Source organism: Triticum dicoccoides, chromosome 2B, assembly GCF_002162155.2.
Source record: "Triticum dicoccoides isolate Atlit2015 ecotype Zavitan chromosome 2B, WEW_v2.0, whole genome shotgun sequence".
Lineage (NCBI taxonomy): Eukaryota > Viridiplantae > Streptophyta > Magnoliopsida > Poales > Poaceae > Triticum > Triticum dicoccoides.
This window is the reverse complement of record NC_041383.1, coordinates 202173787-202196097: the sequence shown is the minus strand read 5'-3', so window position 1 is coordinate 202196097 and position 22311 is coordinate 202173787.

The window sequence follows — 22311 nt, the reverse complement described above, 5'->3', positions numbered from 1 at the left end:
CACCTCGGTCATATCGTCGCGGAGTTTAGGCGAAGCCCTGCGCCGGTAGAATATCATCATCGTCAGCACGCCGTCGTGCTGACGGAACTCATCCCCGACACTTTGCTGGATCGGAGTCTAGGGATCGTCATCGAGCTAAACGTGTGCTAAACTCGGAGGTGCCGTACGTTCGGTACTTGGATCGGTCGGATTGTGAAGGCGTACGACTACATCAACCGCGTTGTTATAACGCTTCCACTTACGATCTACGAGGGTACATGGACATTACTCTCCCCTCTCGTTGCTATGCATCACCATGATCTTGCATGTACGTAGGAATTTTTTTGAAATTACTACGTTCCCCAACAGTGGTATCAGAGCCAGGTTTTATGCGTAGATGTCATATGCACGAGTAGAACACAAGTGAGTTGTGGGCGATACAAGTCATATTGCTTACCAGCATGTCATACTTTGGCTCAGCGGTATTGTAAGATGAAGCGGCCCGGACCGACATTACGCGTACGCTTACGCGAGACTGGTTTCACCGTTACGAGCACTCGTGCTTAAAGGTGACTGACGGGTGTCTGTCTCTCTCACTTTAGCTGAATCGAGTGTGGCTACGCCCGGTCCTTGAGAAGGTTAAAACAGCATTAACTTGACGAACTATCGTTGTGGTTTTGATGCGTAGGTAAGAACGGTTCTTGCTAAAGCCCGTAGCAGCCACGTAAAATTTGCAACAACAAAGTAGAGGACTTCTAACTTGTTTTTGCAGGGCATGTTGTGATGTGATATGGTCAAGACGTGATGCTATATTTTATTGTATGAGATGATCATGTTTTGTAACCGAAGTTATCGGCAACTGGCAGGAGCCATATGGTTGTCGCTTTATTGTATGAAATGCAAACGCCCTATAATTGTTTTACTTTATCACTAAATGGTAGCGATAGTCGTAGAAGCAATAGATGGTGTAACGACAACGATGCTACGATGGAGATCAAGGTGTCGCGCCAGTGACGATGGTGATCACGACGGTGCTGCGAAGATGGAGATCACAAGCACACGATGATGATGGCCATATCATATCACTTATATTGATTGCATGTGATGTTTATCCTTTATGCATCTTATCTTGCTTTGATTGACGGTAGCATTTTAAGATGATCTCTCACTAAATTATCAAGAAGTGTTCTCCCTGAGTATGCACCATTGCGAAAGTTCTTCGTGCTGAGACACCACGTGATGATCGGGTGTGATAGGCTCTACGTTCAAATACAACGGGTGCAAAACAGTTGCACACGCGGAATACTCAGGTTAAACTTGACGAGCCTAGCATACAACAGATATGGCCTCGGAACACGGAGACCGAAAGGTCGAGCGTGAATCATATAGTAGATATGATCAACATATTGGTGTTCACCGTTGAAACTACTCCATCTCATGTGACGATCGGACATGGTGTAGTTGATATGGATCACATAATCACTTAGAAGATTAGAGGGATGTCTATCTAAGTGGGAGTTCTTAAGTAATATGATTAATTGAACTTAAATTTATCATGAACTTAGTACCTGATAGTATTTTGCTTGTCTATGTTTGTTGTAGATAGATGGCTCGTGCTGTTGTTCCATTGAATTTTAATGCGTTCCTTGAGAAAGCAAAGTTGAAAGATGATGGTAGCAATTACATGGACTGGGTCCGTAACCTAAGGATTATCCTCATTGCTGCACAGAAGAATTACGTCCTGGAAGCACCGCTGGGTGCCAGCCTTCTGCTGATGCAACTGACGATGTTAAGAACGTCTGGCAGAGCAAAGCTGATGACTACTCGATAGTTCAGTGTGCCATGCTTTACGGCTTAGAACCGGGTCTTCAACGACGTTTTGAACGTCATGGAGCATATGAGATGTTCCAGGAGTTGAAGTTAATATTTCAAGCAAATGCCCAGATTGAGAGATATGAAGTCTCCAATAAGTTCTATAGCTGCAAGATGGAGGAGAATAGTTCTATCAGTGAACACATACTCAAAATGTCTGGGTATAATAATCACTTGATTCAACTGGGAGTTAATCTTCCTGATGATAGTGTCATTGACAGAATTCTTCAATCACTGCCACCAAGCTACAAGAGCTTCGTGATGGACTATAATATGCAAAGGATGGACAAGACTATTCCCGAGCTCTTCGCAATGCTAAAAGCCGCGGAGGTAGAAATCAAAAAGGAGAATCAAGTGTTGATGGTTAACAAGACCACCAGTTTCAAGAAAAAGGGCAAAGGGAAGAAGAAGGGGAACTTCAAGAAGAACAACAAACAAGTTGCCGCTCAAGAAAATAAACCCAAGTCTGGACCTAAGCCTGAGACTGAGTGCTTCTACTGCAAGCAGACTGGACACTGGAAGCGGAACTGCCCCAAGTATTTGGCGGATAAGAAGGATGGCAAAGTGAACAAAGGTATATGTGATATACATGTTATTGATGTGTACCTTACTAATGCTCGCAGTAGTACCTGGGTATTTGATACTGGTTCTGTTGCTAATATTTGCAACTCAAAACAGGGACTATGGATTAAGCGAAGATTGGCTAAGGACGAGGTGACGATGCGCGTGGGAAATGGTTCCAAAGTCGATGTGATCGCGGTCGGCACGCTACCTCTACATCTACCATCGGGATTAGTTTTAGACCTAAATAATTGTTATTTGGTGCCAGCGTTGAGCATGAACATTATATCTGGATCTTGTTTGATGCGAGACGGTTATTCATTTAAGTCAGAGAATAATGGTTGTTCTATTTACATGAGTAATATCTTTTATGGTCATGCACCCTTGAAGAGTGGTCTATTTTTATTGAATCTCGATAGTAGTGATACACATATCCATAGTGTTGAAACCAAAAGATACAGAGTTGATAATGATAGTGCAACTTATTTGTGGCACTGCCGTTTAGGTCATATCGGTGTAAAGCGCATGAAGAAACACCATACTGATGGGCTTTTGGAATCACTTGGTACTTGCGAACCGTGCCTCATGGACAAGATGACTAAAACGCCGTTCTCCGGAACTATGGAGCGAGCAACTGATTTGTTGGAAATCATACATACTGATGTTTGTGGTCCAATGAATGTTGAGGCTCGCGGCGAGTATCGTTATTTTCTCACATTCACAGATGATTTGAGCAGATATGAGTATATCTACTTAATGAAACACAAGTCTGAAACATTTGTTCAAAGAATTTCAGAGTGAAGTGGAAAATCATCGTAACAAGAAAATAAAATTTCTACGATCTGATCGTGGAGGAGAATATTTGAGTTACGAGTTTGGTTTACATTTGAAACAATGCGGAATAGTTTCACAACTCACGCCACCCGGAACACCACAACGAAATGGTGTGTCCGAATGTCGTAATCGTACTTTACTAGATATTGTGCGATCTATGATGTCTCTTACTGATTTACCGCTATCGTTTTGGGGTTATTCTTTAGAGACGGCCGCATTCACGTTAAATAGGGCACCATCAAAATCCGTTGAGACGACGCCTCATGAACTGTGGTTTGGCAAGAAACCAAAGTTGTCGTTTCTTAAAGTTTGGGGCTGCGATGCTTATGTGAAGAAACTTCAACCAGATAAGCTCAAACCCAAATCGGAGAAATGTGTCTTCATAGGATACCCAAAAGAGACTGTTGGGTACACCTTCTATCACATCTGAAGGCAAGATTTTCATTGCAAAATTCGGATCCTTTCTAGAGAAGGAGTTTCTCTCAAAAGAAGTGAGTGGGAGGAAAGTAGAACTTGATGAGGTAACTGTACCTGCTCCCTTATTGGAAAGTAGTTCATCACAAGAACCGGTTCCTGTGACAACTACACCAATCAGTGAGGAAGCTAATGATATTGATCATGAAACTTCAGATCAAGTTTCTTCTGAACCTCGTAGGTCTACCAGAGTAAGATCCGCACCAGAGTGGTACAGTAATCCTATTCTGGAAGTCATGTTACTTGACCATGATGAACCTACAAACTATGAGGAAGCGATGATGAACCCAGATTCCGCAAAATGGCTAGAGGCCATGAAATCTGAGATGTGATCCATGTATGAGAACAAAGTATGGACTTTGGTTGACTTGCCCGATGATCGGCAAGCCATTGAGAATAAATGGATTTTTAAGAAGAAGACTGACGCTGATGGTAATGTAACTGTCTATAAAGCTCGACTTGTTGCAAAAGGTTTTCGACAAGTTCAAGGGGTTGACTACGATGAGACTTTCTCACCCGTAGCGATGCTTAAGTCTGTCCGAATCATGTTAGCAATTGCTGCATTTTATGATTATGAAATTTGGCAAATGGATGTCAAAACTGTATTCTTGAATGGATTTCTGGAAGAAGAGTTGTATATGATGCAGCCAGAAGGTTTTGTTGATCCAAAAGGCGCTAACAAAGTGTGCAAGCTCCAGCGATCCATTTATGGACTGGTGCAAGCATCTCGGAGTTGGAATAAACGCTTTGATAGTGTGATCAAAGCATATGGTTTTATACAGACTTTTGGAGAAGCCTGTATTTACAAGAAAGTGAGTGGGAACTCTGTAGCATTTCTGATATTATATGTAGATGACATATTATTAATTGAAAATGATATAGAATTTCTGGATAGCATAAAGGGATACTTGAATCAAAGTTTTTCTATGAAAGACCTCGGTGAAGCTGCTTATATATTGGGCATCAAGATTTATAGGGATAGATCAAGACGCTTAATTGGACTTTCACAAAGCACATACCTTGATAAAGTTTTGAAAAAGTTCAAAATGGATCAGGCAAAGAAAGGGTTCTTGCCCGTACTACAAGGTGTGAAGTTGAGTCAAACTCAATGCCCGACCACAGCAGAAGATAGAGAGAAAATGAAAGATGTTCCCTATGCTTCAGCCATAGGCTCTATCATGTATGCAATGCTGTGTACCAGACCTGACGTGTGCTTAGCAATAAGCTTGGCAGGAAGGTACCAAAGTAATCCAGGAATGGATCACTGGACAGCGGTCAAGAACATCCTGAAATACCTGAAAAGGACTAAGGATATGTTTCTCGAGGTGACAAAGAGCTAGTCATAAATGGTTATGTCGATGCAAGCTTTGACACTGATCCAGACGATTCTAAATCGCAAACCGGATACGTGTTTTTATTAAACGGTGCAGCTGTAAGTTGGTGCAGTTTTAAAGAAAGCGTCGTGGCGGGATCTACATGTGAAGGGAAGTACATAGCTGCTTCGGAAGCAGCAAATGAAGGAGTCTGGATGAAGGAGTTCATTTCCGATCTAGGTGTCATACCTAGTGCACCGGGACCAATGAAGATCTTCTATGACAATACTGGTGCAATTGCCTTGGCAAAGGAATCCAGATTTCACAAGAGGACCAAGCACATCAAGGGACGCTTCAATTCCATCCGGGATCAAGTCCAGGTGGGAGACATAGAGATTTGCAAGATACATACGGATCTGAATGTTGCAGACCCATTGACTAAGCCTCTTCCACGAGCAAAACATGATCAGCACCAAGACTCCATGGGTGTTAGAATCATTATTGTGTAATCTAGATTATTGACTCTAGTGCAAGTGGGAGACTGAAGGAAATATGCCCTAGAGGCAATAATAAAGTTATTATTTATTTCCTCATATCATGATAAATGTTTAGTATTCATGCTAGAATTGTATTAACCGGAAACATGATACATGTGTGAATACATAGACAAACATATAGTCACTAGTATGCCTCTACCTGACTAGCTCATTAATCAAAGATGGTTATGTTTCCTAACCATAGACATGTGTTTGTCATTTGATTAATGGGATCACATCATTAGAAGAATGATGTGATTGACATGACCCATTCTGTTAGCCTAGCACTTGATCGTTTAGTATATTGCTATTGCTTTCTTCATGACTTATACATGTTCCTGTAACTATGAGATTATGCAACTCCCGTTTACCGGAGGAACACTTTGGGTGCTACCAAACGTCACAACGTAACTGGGTGATTATAAAGGAGTACTACAGGTGTCTCCAAAGGTACATGTTGGGTTGGCGTATTTCGAGATTGGGTTTTGTCACTCCGATTGTCGGAGAGGTATCTCTGGGCCCTCTCGGTAATGCACATCACTATAAGCCTTGCAAGCAATGTAGCTAATGAGTTAGTTACGGAATGATGCGTTATGTAACGAGTAAAGAGACTTGCCGGTAACGAGATTGAACTAGGTATTAGATACCAACGATCGAATCTCGGGCAAGTAACATGCCAATGACAAAGGGAACAACGTATGTTGTTATGCGGTTTGACCGATAAAGATCTTCGTAGAATATGTAGGAGCCAATATGAGCATCCAGGTTCCGCTATTGGTTATTGACCGAGAATAGTTCTAGGTCATGTCTACATAGTTCTCGAACCCGTAGGGTCCGCACGCTTAACGTTATGATGACAATTTTAATATGAGTTTATATATTTTGATGTACCGAAGGTTGTTCGGAATCCCGGATGTGATCCAGGACATGACGAGGAGTCTCGAAATGGTCGAGACATAAAGATTGATATATTGGAAGCCTATATTTTGATATCGGAAATGTTCCGGGAGAAACCGGGATTTTTCCGGAGTACCGGGGGGTTACCGGAACCCCCCCGGGGGTTATTGGGCCTACATGGGCCATGAGGGAGAAGAGGAGGGCCGGCCAGGGCAGGCCGCGCGCCCCCTCTCCCCCTTGTCCGAGTAGGATAAGGAGGGGGGGCCCCCTTTCCTCTTTCCCCTCCCCCCTTTCCTTCTCCACCAAGGCAAGAGGGGGGAGTCCTACTCCCGGTGGGAGTAGGACTCCTCCAGGCGCACCCCTTGGGGGCCGGCCGCACCTCCCCCTCCCTCCTTTATATACGGGGGCAGGGGGGCACCCTAGAACACATAAGTTGATCTACGTGATCGTTCCTTAGCCGTGTGCGGTGCCCCCCTCCACCATATTCCACCTCGGTCATATCGTCACGGAGTTTAGGCGAAGCCCTGCGCCGGTAGAACATCATCATCGTCACCACGCCGTCGTGCTGACGGAACTCATCCCCGACACTTTGCTGGATCGGAGTCCGGGGATCGTCATCGAGCTGAACGTGTGCTGAACTCGGAGGTGCCGTACGTTCGGTACTTGGATCGGTCGGATTGTGAAGACGTACGACTACATCAACCGCGTTGTTATAACAGTTCCGCTTACGGTCTACGAGGGTACGTGGACATTACTCTCCCCTCTTGTTGCTATGCATCACCATGATCTTGCATGTACGTAGGAATTTTTTTGAAATTACTACGTTCCCCAACACGTAGAGCACTTGGCGGCCGCGACCGCCGCTCATGTCGGAGTAGTCGGTATAGGGGCAGCTGGAGTTGCTGCATGAGGCGTAGGCCTTGGACGAGGCGGTGCCGCGGTCTTCTTCTTGGCGGCCACCTCAGTGAGCGCCGACGCCGTCCCCGTCGACTTTCGAGACCGTTTGCTGCCGGTAGGTGCGGCGGGAAGGCGGCCTGCCATTGCCGGAGACGCGGTGGCTACGCTTGACACCATTGGCACGGCTGGAGGTAGCGCTTCGACGCGGTGGTTCTTTGTCATCCCCAAGCTCTTTTTCACCACCGGCGGCGGCACGTGGATGGATTCCGGTGGCGATTCGCCGCCACCGGCAGCCGGCGGCGTGAGTGGGGGGTGTTGGTTATCCATTCCGGCCGGCTCGGAGGTCCTCGGTGGCGGCGGCGGGGGCCAGCGGTGGCCGGGGCGGGAGGTAGTGCGGCGCGTGAGTTTTAATTGGCCGCCCAGAGTTGGAGTAAATTTAGGGAAATTTTTGAGGGAATAGGGAGTTGGAGTAATTATTTTACTCTGTTAACTATTTTAAGGGATCGGCTAGGTCCATCATAAGGGAGTAAACCAAAATTTTTACTCCCTTATGGCCTTTTAGGGGATCGGTTAGAAATGCCCTTAGCTTCTATGCTTTCTAATGGAATGGCTGACCAGATTTGTAATAGGCTCTGGAAAGAAAAGAAAAACTAGGTAATGTTTTCAATAGTTAGATACTAGTACAATATTTGAGGAAGGAATGAAAGCAAAACACTTGTTTTACTATTTAATTAAGTTGAAACAAAGTATAGATCCCGCAACTACTTTCATGGAACAAGCTATTGAATCGGTACTCATGTAACAGAAGTTATAATGATTAATGAACAATTCATTTGTATCCTGTAACAACTGTTATTGCATAAAATTGGCAAAGATAGTATGATCATCCATCATGTCCTGTTATTCAAACATGTTTATCTAGATGGAGGGGAGGCAAATGACAGGGCGAGGGATATTTGTCCTTGGCGGCCAGGAACGAGTTCACACTCACCAAAAATTCCGCACAGATAGATCTTTTCAGATATTGATTGATTTATACTTGATGCATAATCATCCTTTTCACATCTCATGGTACATAAATATTACAATGGAACATTGTATTTTTTTATACCTAATTATGTGTTGTACATAGTATATATTATCACGGAACCACAACTAACAACACATGCACGCAGGCGGCGACTCCCACGTTGTTTTTCCCCTAGACCTCTAGGGTTTTCTCGTCCGGCGGCGACTCCTCTGGAATCACCGTGGCCGACCTAGGAAGAGGGCCTCTAGCCATCTCCTTCGCCGGCAAGGGTTCCTAGCGGGTGGCATCTGGCCACCGGAGCTTGGGGTAGGCATGACCTCGCAGGCGGCGGGTTCAACAAACGTCAATGGATCGGCAACAACAGAGGCGTCAGGGGAAGCAAGGGCACCCGATCCAGTCCGGAATTTGGATGATCTCTTGAACAGACTGGAGATTACGGAGGAGGAAGACGACGCTGTGGATTTGTCGGGTTTGATCGGTGCCCCAGCTCGGGAGACGAGATGGGCGCTGATTCTTAGGGTTTGCGTCAAGACCCCGTTTAGCTATACTGCTTTCTACACAGCTATGCAGGTGGCCTGGGTGTGTGCAAAGGAAGTGAAGTTCAAGCCGCTTGATGACTACACATTCACGGCTGAGTTTCAGTGCTTTGGAGATTGGAATACGGCGATGCATGGAGGTCCTTGGCTGTTTCGAAACCAAGCAGTGATAATAGAGGAATATGATGGCCTAACGAATACTAAGAGTCTTCAACTGGACTCTCTTCGTGTTTGGGTCAGAATTATGGGTCTAGATTTACTCTGGAATGAGCCTGTAGCGAAGATGCTAGCATCAAAGATGGGAGAGGTCTTGGAGGTTGAACTAGGATTTAATGGTGTTGAGTATGGGAAATTTGTCAGAGTGAGAATAAAAATCAAGATTGAGAAGCCTTTGTTGCGGTTTGTCTCAGGGAATGTGGAGGCAAGGAAACCTGCCCAGAAATTTCGAGTGTTGTATGAAAAAATGCCCCGTTTCTGTGCTCAATGCGGGACAATTGGACATATCGCAGAGCAGTGTGGAGATGGGCTGCACGATCCATTGAAGTTTCAGTATGGGGATTTTATGACGGTGCCACAAGAGGAGTTCTGGTTCCAACCACGCCGTGAATTTGTGGCCACCCCTGGTGCAAGTTCTATGCGTGGAAGGGGAGCACGTAATGGTACTGGAGTGGGCCGAGGTAACAGAGGAGAACATCAAGCTGGGGATGCTGATAGAGAAGTCCCCAATACTAAAGTGGGGAATGGCGCTGTATATGTGCCAAAGGAAAAAAACAGTGAGAATTTAGGAGAAACATCGGAGAGAATGGCTAGGAAGAGATTGGCAATTTCAAATGAGAAGGCCCCTGGTGGGCAGCTGCTCCTTATGGGAGGAGAGAAGGTTTCAGATTTAGTGGGTTCTTTTGAGTCCAGGGCTACTACTAGTACTGATGCTAGCTCACCTCTGAAGATCCAAGAGAAAAAACGTCACAGAAGAGATGATGGTACAGTTGAGATGGAAGATGATCTGTCTGGATCGGCGGCGTCCCGAGAGGACGACCGCCGGGACCAATGAAAATCTTAAGCTGGAATTGCCGAGGTTTGGGGACGCCCTCGGCAATTCGGTCACTGTCGGAATTACTACGGCAGCATAGTCCTGATGTTCTTTTCCTCTCGGAGACTCACTTGAATGATTCGAGCGGGGAAAGATTGCGTGTGAAGCTTGGTTTTGATAGTAAGTTTGTTTCACCGAGCGATGGAAGGAGTGGAGGTTTGATCATGATGTGCAAGAACAATGTTAATATGCAGCTGAATTATTATCACGACAACTTTATTGATGTTGTGGTCAAAGGAGCGGATCCTAGTACAGACTGGAGGTTAACGGGTATGTATGGTGAGCCGGTTTGGAGACATAAGCATCGTACATGGAAACGTTTCTGTGATCTACATGCCAAGGGTAATCTGCCTTGGGTTGTGATAGGGGATCTAAATGAGATTTTGTATTCATCAGAGAAAGAGGGAAGTAATGCGAGACCCTTATCATATATGTCCGCGTTTAGGGATTGTTTGACTGATTGTTCGCTAGAAGACCTTGGTTATATTGGCAACAAATTCACTTGGAAGAGGGGGAGAATCAGAGAGAGACTGGATAGAGCTGTGGGGAACATGGCATGGGCTGGTATGTTTCCTGATGCAGCTGTGCACCACCTTACTATGGGTGGTTCGGATCACAGGCCGATTATGATCGACACATCTACGTATATTTTGCCTACTAGCGGCACGAGCAGACGGCGAAAACGCTTTGAAGGCAAATGGCTAAGGGAGGAAACAGTGGGTGACTTGGTGGCAATGGCATGGGAACACTCGCCCCCAAATACACCGATCTTGGCAAGACTTGCAGCAGTACATGATGAGCTGCATGAGTGGGACAAAAATGTACTAAAGGCTCCTCGTAAGAGAATCAGGGACCTGACGAAACAGCTTGACCGTATATTAGCTGGTCCGATGGATGAGCATACTACTCAGCGCCAACATGAAATAACAACGCAGTTGGAACTTGCGTTGGAACAGGAAGAAGTGTACTATATGCAGCGGAGTAGGAGTGATTTCCTTAAGCACGGGGACCGCAATACAACGTTTTTCCAGCACAGTGCATCAGCTAGGCGCAAGAAAAATATAATTGCGAAGCTAAAAGATGCAACTGGTGTTCTTAGAGAAGGAAATGAGGAGATCAAGCCTATGATACAATCTTATTTTAACGAACTCTTCACATCAGAGGTCTTGGGGACCGATGAAACCTTGCTAGAAAGAGTTACACCACGGGTCACTCAGGTGATGAATGATACTTTGCTCAAACCATATACGGCAGAGGAAGTTCGAAAGGCGATGTTTAGTATTGGCGATTTCAAGGCCCCAGGTACTGACGGGCTGCATGCAGTTTTTTATAAAAAGTTTTGGTCTGTCGTGGGTGATAAGGTGACAGAAGAGGTTTTGAACGCCCTCAATAGCCGTGTTATACCGGAGGGGTGGAATGATACAACAGTGGTGTTGATACCGAAAGTTGATTGCCCTGAGTTTATTTCCCAGTTCAGGCCAATAAGTCTTTGTAACGTCGTCTATAAGGTAATCTCTAAAGTGCTATCTAATAGATTGAAAGTTTTATTACCAGATATTATCTCTCCGACCCAAAGTGCCTTTGTGCCGGGGAGATTGATTACAGATAATGTCTTAGTGGCTTATGAGTGTTTCCACGCGATCAAGAAAAAGAGACAAGGAAAGAGTGGCTTGTGTGCGATGAAGCTCGATATGCATAAGGCCTACGATCGCGTCGAATGGAATTTTCTCCGAGATATGATGACCAGATTGGGCTTCCATAGTTCATGGGTGGAGATGATTATGGCTTGTGTTACTTCTGTTAATTACAAAGTGTGGTTCAATGGAGATGAAACAGAGGCATTCACTCCTACAAGGGGGCTCAGGCAGGGAGACCCCTTGTCTCCTTATTTATTCTTAATCTGTGCTGAAGGGTTATCCAGTCTATTAGCGCACGAAGAGTTGATCGGTGGTATCCAAGGGATTAGGGTGTGCCGTAGTGCACCATCAGTTTCACACTTGTTATTTGCTGATGATTCCCTTATTCTGATGAGGGCGGATACGTTGAATGCCACGTCACTCACAAATGCTCTAAACATGTACTGTGCTAGCTCAGGACAACTGGTTAGCGATGCAAAATCCAGTGTGTTCTTCAGTCCCAATACTTCAGTGGAAGTGCGAGCGGATATCTGTTCACAACTTAATATTGTCTCAGAGGCGATTTCGGATAAGTACTTGGGGTTACCATCAAAAGTTGGAATTGACCGAAGTGATAGTTTTCAATATCTAGTTGATAGAGTTTGTGCACTTATTAATGGGTGGATCTCAAAAATGTTATCAATCAGCGGGAAAGAAACTCTTTTGAAGGCGGTGGCACAGGCTATCCCGGTTTATGCCATGTCGGTTTTTAACATCCCGAAGAATATTTGTAAGGCTATCTGTGATGCTATTGCTAGATATTGGTGGGGCGACACGCAAGAAAAAAAGAAGATCCACCGGAAGGCATGGTGGAAGATGTGCATTCCTAAGAAAGAGGGAGGTATGGGCTTTCGTGATTTACATTGTTTTAACAAAGCTATGCTAGCGAAGCAGTGTTGGAGGCTACTATCCGATCCAGACTCTCTATGCGCCCAAGTATTACAGGTGAAATATTATCCGGATGGGGACTTGATGAATGCATCTTTGAAAAAAGGTTCATCATATACTTGGCAGAGTATCATGGCGGGTATGAAAACCTTCAAGCTAGGGGCGATTTGGCGACCAGGGAATGGTGCTTCAATTGATATTTGGTATGACCAGTGGATACCCACAAGCCATGACCGCAAGGTAATGACCCCTAGGGGGCTATGTTTGTTACAGAAAGTCCAGGACTTGATTGATCCAATTTCTGGAAATTGGGATGAGCAGCTCGTGCGTGAAAACTTCTGGCCGGTTGATGCAGAGAGGATATTGCAAATTCCGTTGTCATCTCATGGACAATCTAACTTCATCTCATGGCATTTTTCGAAGTCAGGTTGCTTTATTGTCCGCACAGCGTATCATATTACATGGAAAAATGAATATAGGACACGAGCTCGGTTGGACTCGGGAGGAGGCAGAATTGATCCACACCTTGTGTGGAAGTCGCTTTGGGGAAGAACTGTCCCTCCTAAAGTACATGTGTTCAACTGGCGGGTGTTACATGGGATCGTTCCATGCTACTGCACATTAACAGATCGTCATATGAAGTTCCCTGTAATATGCCCAATTTGTCGAACTACCCCTGAGGATCTCCGCCATATGTTGTTTACATGTGACAGATCCAAGAAGGTGTGGGAGGAACTCGGTTTGAAACCTACCATTGAAAACGCTGTAGCACAAGAGAGGTCAGGTTCAGTTATTTTAGAAAAGCTACTCTGTTCGGACCTCGAGGGAGAAGCAAGGATCCCGATTGCAAATGGAGTTGAGATAATTATGGTAGCAGCTTGGTACCTCTGGTGGGATCGCCGGAAAATTAGCCACGACGAGAATTGTGGCACCCCGGTCTGTACAGCAATGAGTATACGGGGCATCGTTGCTAATGCCCTCGCTATGAAACCAGGGGTAAAGGACAGAAAAGTGAGGTGGGAGAGGCCTGCTATGGGGGTCTTAAAGCTTAATGTGGATGCAAGTTACCATTCTAATGAGGGATCAGGAGCAACGGGAGCAGCAATTCGAGATTGTACGGGCGCTTTTATTGCAGGATGTTGTTATTATAAACAGCATGCTATGGATGCACCATCCATGGAGGCTCTTGCGCTACTACATGGCTTACGTCTAGCTGACAATCTGGGCATTTCAACTCTGGTAGTAGAGTCTGACTCACTAGAGATTGTCCAAGCTATTCTTGACCCGTCAGATTACCGTGCTTCAGCGGCGGTTGTTACTGATGACTGTCGAAAGTTATTGAATGCTTTCGGCAGGGCGACTATTGTTCATTGTGCTCGGAAAGGTAATGCGGCAACGCATGGGCTTGCTCGGGCTAGTTACAGAGGAATTTTTTCTGGAGAGTGGCGAGATAAACCTCCTGATTTCTTACTCCCCTTCCTTGTAACTGATATGATTATTGTTTAATAAAGGTTGCCCAATCTCAAAAAAAAAACATGCACGCAAGAAAAGCGTCAGTTTGTGGATACCATGGAACCACAACTTGTACATACTATTGCAATGGAACCATCAGATATACTGGATACAAATTATTTGGATATATATAAACTGACAAGAAATAATGGAGAAATAGTGTCAGTTTTTAGTTGAAATTTCAACGAGGACTTAACCCTCGACTGGGTAGGTGTGCAACCTTGCTTTTTCTAACAAATTAAACTCTGGAGGAGTTCTCAAATAAGATGGATAAATAGTTTCAATAAAAAACAAATTGTGCAGCCATGTTGAAATTAAATTGTTGAAGGTCTTTCTTTGTGGGAAAGAAAATAAAGAGAAGTTGGTGTCTGCTTAGAAATAGGATGGGAAATATCAGTGTACCGTAAGTGTCGTGCATCGTCAGAAATGGATTAAAGATGGTCAATAATGGTTCAAAAGTCACTTTTTTAATGGTTTAGAAAAATCACTAATATTCCTAGGTAGGAACGGCTTCCGACCGAATGCATCTTGTTTATCTCGTACAATTAGGAATATATATCCCAATGGTGAGGTATTATCTCATTGTATTATTCGTTTGTTTGGTATGAATAAGGATGTCGACTTTTTTCCTGTAACTTTTTGGTGTATACATGTTTTATAGTCATTTTCCACTTCAACATTGTTCTATTCGACATATAAAAAATCCAAATTACAAAATATTGTCTCATTTACACGCAATAATTAAAATACATAGTACATCCGCCACTTTAACTTGCAGGTAAATGACTCCATAGAATTATTAACACCTACCATTCGGTATACAATAGACGGGCGAAGCAACACGCGTCATTGATGATCTAGTAAACCACATGAAGTTGGATACAAAATAGATCATGGGTTTGGATCAACCACATGTGTCAAAAAGGATCATGGGGTTGGATCAACCACACGTGTCTCCTCTGATCCAAAGAATGAGAAAACCTAGCTAGACTATCAGCTTCACAATTTGCAACCCTACCTTTGAATGTAAATTTGCAATTGACTCCTGCTGCTCGTGTCCCTATATTCCATGAGTGCCTCTTGATATGTTATTGTCAACTTGTTTTGCATATGAAGTAACAACAAAATTTTGTATATGGAGGTCCTCTGCGAGTGATAGTGCCTCATGGCAAGCTATTGCTTCCAGAGGTTGGCGAAGTCATCATAGGAGCCTCATAGTTGATGGATACGTCTTCTCCCACTTAATGAGCATCGCCAGAAAGCATGAAATAAATCTAGAAAAAATATGAGCACCAGTGCCAAGTTTAGACTTGAACTCTGGTGGGTTCGTTCCACCTCAAGGAAACTAACCATCTCTGGCACGCTCAGTTCGCAATGAGGAAGTATGTGTCAAAAACCTAAACTTTGAGGGTAAATTATGAAATTCACTCTTTTTTCCTCAAATACGCCAGGAGAATACAACTCAAGGCATAACACGCAAACATGGACGCGAGGCCCGCAATGTGTACTTGCATACATACATTTTAAAATTGAATCCTATTAATCAACAAATATACAACTACTCCTGTCCCTTTTAGAAAGAAGAGTGTAAGTATAAGCGAGCTACTTGCAAATATATCCAGCTCGCACATGAATTGTGTTTTTATTTAAACTGAAAGGTGCGAGTATATTAGACGTGCTTTATTTTCACTATCGAATGGCAGCATGTTGCAAATACAAGCATATGGTTTTTTCAAGTACTATTAACCATCCATCTCTTAACATAATATCAGCAGGCAACTGTATACCGCACCGAGTGAATCACAAAAGCACATTCACGTAAAAGTTTAGCCATAGATCATTAGAGTAACCATTAATCACCCAACATGGATAGAGATTACTTACCACATGGGTGTTGTGTATATCAAGCGGTATATTTGCTTGATGATATAGTAGATCGAGCGTAACTAACGGCAGGACAGAGCTATGTAAGAGCCCGCACTAAATACTGCCACCCCGACAAGAGTGGGTACAACACTCCCAACTATTAATAATGTCCCAGTACTTGTACATGCCTAAATAAATTTTAAAAAGTACATTTAACAGATAATTACATCAACACTATTTTGAGGTTGGGGTGGGGGAGGGTGGCATTGCCCCCTTCCCCCACCCTATTGCTATAATTAAGTACATGTATCTTAATGAGACTACACTAGCCTAGTTTATCTAGACTCATTTGCGATTAACCATTGGTGAGAATGCCATCGAGGCGATGCAGCCTCCAACTTAAACGTCAGCGTCCGTCTTCTCTGCCTGCGTCTCAAAGGCAACCCGGCTCAGTAGAGCCGCTCTATCTGTCTCCACTTCGTCTTTGTTGCTTTGTTCTGGCTTTTCATTAACTTCATCTAAACGGTGCAACTGCAGTAACTTTTGAATGTCCGCATAGGTGCATTTTGAATGCTTGCTTCATAATCTTTCTCATACTGTTTAGGTTCAGCTGCATGCAACAATTCATGTGCGAGCTCAATATATTTGGTAGTAGCTCGCTTATAGGCGTAGTTATGTATTTATGTATTTGTTGACATGCATGTAGGCGAGTACACATTGCGGGCGTCGCGTGCATGTTTTTCAAATGCATGTTTTTTTTCATACCCACACATTTTTTTCAAATTTGTGTGCATTTTTAGAATCATAAAATTTCAAAACTCGTGAACTTTTTTCAGTTTTGCAGACTCTTTTTCAAATTCTTGAAATTTTATTATGGTTCATGATCTTTTGTCGAGTTTGTAAAATTCTTTCAAATTCATGAACTTTTTAAATCCGTGAAGATTTTTTCCAAATTCCTGAACTTTTTGAATTCGTGAACCTTTTTGGTTCCATAATTTGTTTCTAAATCCAGTAATATTCTTTAAAAAAATACAAGGATTTAAAATATAGAAAACCGAGGAGTTGTTTCCCCCCTAAACCAGCACCTATTGCTTTCCAAAACAAACGAGCAGACTGGACGAATGAGTCAATTGACGCTCTCTGCGTCAAAGGGGTGACCAATCGTACACCCGCGCAACCAATTGGCTGGCCCATCTCTCATTGTACACATAGCTGAGCCGTTTGGGTTTTGTGAACCTTCTAGATGGTTCCTAGAAGTTTCTATCGGTTTCAGGAACCTTCTAGACGGTTCCTAAACCAATCTTTTTTTCGTTTTCCCTTCTTTATTTTTCTCTTGTTTTTACTTTTTGATTTCGAAATATGTTTGAGAATTTCAATTTTCGTTAGATATTTTAAACAATCTTTCCTATTTTTGAAAATTGTTATGAGTTTCAAAAATTGTTTCTACCATAATTTTTCCGCATTTTTTTAAAAAATATTCACAAATTTGGAAAAGTTTTTTTCTTTCCGAGGGAGGCACGGGTTTACTTCTCGTGGAGGCATGGATTTGCTTCCGCGAGAGACACATTCACGACTCTTTCGCAAAAGAAGAAAAGTGCTCCTGGTTCGGTTTCTTCGTCCGGTTTTTTTGTGGAAAAAAGTTTGTTAAAACCTACCAACATGGGAACTAGTTTTGAAGATCTCGATGCGAGGAATCCAATGGTAAAACTGATTCGAGATTTGGATGTGTGATTTAAGAAATAAAACTTTTTGAATAAATGGATTTACGAAAAAAAGGGGAAACACCCAGGTTGAGACCGCCACTTGTCACAACGTTGCAAGGTGGGTGACCATTGTAAACAGTGCTTCTTAATTAGTGATTTTGTGTAACGCACCGCTCCTGATGCAAACCCTGTTTGAACTGGGCCGGCCCATCTTGATTTTCCATCTTTGGTTTTTTCCTGGTTTTTTCTTTGGTTGTTTTGTTTCCTTTTTACTTTTTGTGTCCTATCTTTTCTTCTTTATTATTCACTTTTTTATTTGAGTAAATTTTCTTCACACAACTTTTTAAAAGATTGTGAACATTTTTTGTCATCGAATTCGAAATGTTTTTCAACAAATTTAGAAAATCTTCATCGAATTCAAAAACAGTTCATCAAATTCAAAAACAATATATTCGAATTGATGATTTTTTCATCTAGTTCAAGAAATGGTTACCAATTTCAAAAAATGTCATTATAGTAAAAAATGTTCATCAAATTCGAAAAATTGTTCATGCAATTCAGTGAAAATGTTTTTGAATTCAATGTTTTTTCATAAAATTCTTAAAACCTTCATTGAATTCATTTTTTTCATGAAATACAAAATTATGTTCATCAAACAGAACGATGTTCATTTTCAAAAGCGTGGACATTTTTCAAAAGCATGGCCATTATTTGTATCCGTGAATAATTTTTTGCAATCATGAATATTTTTTGAAAGTTAGACTTTTTTGGAAAACCCAAACTGCTTTAAAAAGGCAAAAAGTAGAAATGAAAAGAAATAAAAATGACAAAAATCGGGACGATCGCGCTTTCGGCGCCAGTTAGCGTTCGTGGCGCTCACAGCGACTTGTAGCGGGCCGGCCTAATAATCTGCTATTTGAAAGGCGAACGGAAAGAAAAAAATTATCATCCAGATAAATTCTGAGAGCAACGTGACTTGAACTTAGCACAGACACGTTAACTACCGTAGCAAATAACCACTTGGACACACTCGCTTAGTGCTCTATAATCAGGAAATAACCTATTTGACCTTATTACAGTACAACATAAAAGTACACATTATATGTCCGATATTTTTTTTTTGAAAAAAAAAGCATAAATTTGAGAAAATAATTTTTAATAATATAGAGAATAACGAATGATTTTAAAAAATCACTCAGTTTGAAAACGTTCATCAATATTTGAAAAAAGTCTGCAAATTAGAAAAAAGTTCATGGATTACAGAAAAAGTTCACCGACTTGATAAAACATGTTCATAAAATTTTGTAAAAAGTTCATCAATTTTTAAGAAAGGTTGGGTGATTTTGAAAAATGTTCATTGAAATTGGAAAAAGTTCATCGATTTTGAAAAAGTTCATTGAATTTGAAAATAAGTTCATCGATTTGAAGAAAAACTTCACGTATTTGCAAGATAGTTCATTGACCCAGGGAGAAGAAAATGGAAAACACAAAAGGAAAAAAGCAAAACGAAAAAAAATGAAAAAAAGGAGAAAACTGAAAAGAAAGAATAAAAGGGGAAAAATGTTCTAGTTAGCCAGATCCGGTTGGTTCGCACGGTGGTTGCACCACTCTGTATCGAAGATGGAGGTCGCGGGTTCCAAACGCCACCAGGGTGTGCATTTTTTGCCGACTAATAACATAGAACTATCTGGGCCGCAGGGCGCTGAGGCGCCCTTTACAAAATACACATTAACAGGCAGCTGCAGTGCCAAGTAGGAGGTCGCGGGTATGCCACCAGCGCGTGCATATTTTGCCCATTACAAACACAGAACAAAGAACTATATGGTCCGGCCCAGTGGGGCGCTGCAGGCGCCTATTTGCAAAATACACATTAATAGGCCTGCAGCGCCAAATAGGACTCGTCGGGTCGTTCCGCCCACACAGGTCGGGGAATAGGCACTCCCGAAGACCAGCATGGGATGCTGCAGGCGCTCGTTTACTAAATACACACTAGTAGAGTGCCCGTGCGTTGCTACGGGCTTAAGAAAAAATTACCATCTTGTAATCTTCAAAATTATGTTGAACATATTATAACCTAATAAAAGGGAGGATGAAAATACCATATTGCAATGTTCAATATCTTTTATCATTGATCAGCGAGGAATAACAATAATCGTTCTGTACATGCAAGATACTTAGTAAAGAACTTCTCTGATACATTTTTTTCTTTTACTTCACTGCATGAAATGTATTCGGTACATCGGCATATATCATGCTTGTTCTTTGCACCTATAGTTTTGTTCTACTCACCTATTCCATTCTCTGAAGAATGGTATATGGCTATATCGACTCGAGAATACACTATGGAATCCCTGTGTCAATGTTAAATAATCATGTAAAAAGGAAAGAGAATAGAAGTAAAAGTGAGTCTAATGATCAGGTAGTATTATGGCAACTACCTCGCTGATCAGGTAGAAGCTTTCCAGACAGCTTATCCTTGAAGGTATCAAGTCGTGCATCAAGCATTACTATGTTTCCTTATAAGTTGAAGTGAAGAAATTATAAGCAAGAGTACTAACGACCAACAGTGGCGAGCCTCTTGCTCTTGCAAGAATGTTTATTGAACAATTAGTTGCATATGCGGCTCAGGTGGAAGATGAATGCCCCTCACGCAATGTTGCCGTTGCGCGAAGTGGTAAATTCCCCTCTCCTCCACACCCTTCCCTTCCTCCATTTTTTCCGTGGCTATGTCATGTTGCTCGGCCTCCAGAAAACTTGGTTGCGCAAGTCTTGGGCACTTTTTGACCCGGGACCCACCAATCCGCCACATCTTATAGTGATGGTGCTCCACTCTCATGGCGATGGCAGTGACTTCACTGTTTCTAAGACAATAATAACTCTGTTTCATGAGCAACTAAATTTCAAGACATTTAGGAGCTCTGCTCGACCTTTGTAAGAAATGTACCACAATATTTGCTATAATGATATTACTACATCTATGTTTTCAGAAGTACAATCAAAATCAAAATTAACAAACAACAGCTTGGTCATTAATTAGACAATCAATGCTCTTGTAAGACTGCAAGTTCGGTTAAGCCACTACTTAACTCACCATGAAACAGTCATGTTTTCCTTTCCTCTTTGAAGTACCAAAGTTGCAGCCTCTATTTTACGCATTGGTTGTCGCTGCAGTAGCAGCAGCACCAGGTGCGGTGGCATTACTGAACTGAAGTCAAACAGTACACGACATACACATTAGATGGGTCAGTGCAAATTCACCTCCCACCATACATGCTTCTTTTTCTCTTCCAGACACAGTAGCGGTGGCAACTGGCAAGCACATACACATACACCAACAGCGGCAGCAAATACGCACATGTATCTATAGTGATGTCCCTTCTGGTTTCCTTTTCTCTTCCAGACACAGCAGTGGTAGCAAGCACATATGCACACATCAGCAGATAACGAATGTTTCTACTACACAATATCTAATGTGACTTGTTGCTCTTTGTCTCTCCTATAACATTGAAAGTTTTTTAAATCAAAGCTTATGCAAGAAAACAATGTAAAGATCATTTCGAAAATCAAAGGCATACATTGAAAATATATATTTAAGATGATCCTTCAAACCAGGTAGTAGGGGTGTAAATCCGAAGGGCAAATAAAAGAGTTCTACCATCGGCAATTCATGCACCTCTAAAAAATGTATTCAAATGAACATGCCCTACATGATATTGCACTGCGAATATAGGAAGATAGAGGGCAGACATGAGAGCATTATCACCCTTTAATTCAAGGCCACCCTTTGTCTAATTAAGTTGCTACGTGTCTGCATAAATATTCATCGTTTATAAAACTATGGAAAAGCAAACCTTTGACTTACCAATGTAAATGCCGCAATGTGAGCTAGCACTTTATAAATTTGTTTGCCGAGATCCAAAACGCCGTACACATTAAACAATATGTCTAAAATCCTTCGAATATATACCCACTTTATAAAAATAATAATAATGATATGGCAGCGACCAAACATCAGTCGTTTTGACGCGTGTTTGCACCGGCTGAATATTACATGCACCATATTGTGCTCCCCACTTTGTCCCCTCCTCCGACTCTTGTGACCCCCTCCAACGCCAACCTATCCTCCACCCCGCGCACCGCCACACGTGTTGCCCCACCCCACCCTGCCCATGCATGTTAGAAATTTAATCTCGCAATCTTAAATACTACTCCATTGCGAGATTAAATACTACGGTGGCCTAAAATGACTTCATTATGACCATTTCTTGTTTAAAAATTGATATATCAACCATCTAAGAAGATCAGCACATAATACTGTATGCATCTGTTTGAGCTAGTGATGCAGCTCAGCAAATAGATTGCATATGTCTGCTGCTTTTGTTTCACTGTGCATATTTTTTATGTGCAAAACCAATTTATCTGTATCTCAAAGACCGATTTTCACTGTACATTTCGGAACTTACCACAAATCGCAGGTCGAATACGTGGCGCCACCTGAACATCTGCAGGAACCATACATTCAACATTCCTTGTAAACGATCATCCACCACACGCAGATCCACCCGATTCTTGTTAACTGGCCATTCAGCCTGAACTCCTTCACAAAGTCTTCTCCCTCAGGATTATAAGATTTGGATAAGTATGCTT